Source organism: Tupaia chinensis, unplaced genomic scaffold (assembly GCF_000334495.1).
Source record: "Tupaia chinensis unplaced genomic scaffold, TupChi_1.0 Scaffold000057_1, whole genome shotgun sequence".
In the NCBI taxonomy this organism is placed as follows: Eukaryota; Metazoa; Chordata; class Mammalia; order Scandentia; family Tupaiidae; genus Tupaia; species Tupaia belangeri.
Window position 1 is genome coordinate 2,017,217 of NW_006159515.1, and position 1,161 is coordinate 2,018,377.

General features: G+C 38.9%; 1 protein-coding gene across 1 annotated transcript in view; it reads right to left on the bottom strand.

The window, feature by feature from the left end:
• The window catches only part of LOC102489684 (DNA repair protein complementing XP-G cells), an 84,614-nt gene that overhangs the window by 66,460 nt on the left and 16,993 nt on the right, over window positions 1-1,161 (bottom strand).

Below are 1,161 nucleotides of genomic sequence, written 5' to 3' on the forward strand. Positions count from 1 at the left end.
AGGTCCGCCTCTGTCTGTCTGGCGAGCACACGCGCCCTACAGGGAAAATCTCTCCAAAAAAAAAAACCATCAGTGTTATTTCCTATCAGGTTCTTACATTCCAATCCCAGATTCATTTGGCTGGTAAAAGAATAAATCACAGAATCTTTCGCCACAACTAGAAAATCAAATTACCAGCAGTGAAATATTTAACTAGGCAATTTCCAGAAAATGAATCTTTCTATAAAACAATCAAACCACATTAATGCAACTCTGCTATAAAAGTAAAAGGACTGGATCCAATAATATGATGATGTAATGTTTAAAAATATCTCCAGGCTATATAGACCACAAATGGATTAAGAATGATGCACACATGTACATTAATAAAATGTAATATTAGTACCAGAAACGATAACGGAAAACCAAATCTCTTTGCTGTGAGTGAATATATGTGCATACATTAACACATTCACATACGCAAACACATGCATGCACATACAAATATTGTCTGAAAGACAATAAGGACAAAAACAGTGGTAACCCTACTGGTAAATGGGGTACTTGGTAGCTGAACAAAAGAAAGACAAAAGTGAGGTTAAGAATTTATACTGTTTAATTTTTATACTTTATTTCTGAACCATGCTAATAGATTAGCCAGTCGAAAATTACACAAACAAAATGTTAATAAATAACATCTGGGGCAGGCAGGTGGCATGGTGGTTAAGGGCACTGGACTCCCACAAGGCTGACCACAGTTTGAGTCCTGGACCTGGTGGCTTCCTTTCTCACTTTCTCTCTCTCTCTCTCTCTCTCTCTCTCTCTCTCTCATTCCATCTCTCTCTAGTCAAATTAAAATAAATAAATAAATGGATAAATAAAGTTAAATTAAATAATTCTTTAAAAAAAAATCCAAGGGAACCAGCTGTTAGCGTAATGGCTATGTCACTGGACTCCCACGTAGTCAACCGTGGTTCGCGTCCTGGGCCTAGTGGCTTAGAACTCACCCCAGGCGCATGTGCATGCGTGCCCAAGATCCCAAGAGGAGAATGGAGGAGAAGGGATTGTAGCATGACCATCCCGTCTGGGGGGTGATTTCTCGCTTTCTGTCTCTAATGTCTCTCTCTGTCTGGCCAGCGCACATGCCCTATAGAGAAAATCTCTCCAAAAAAAAAAAAAAAA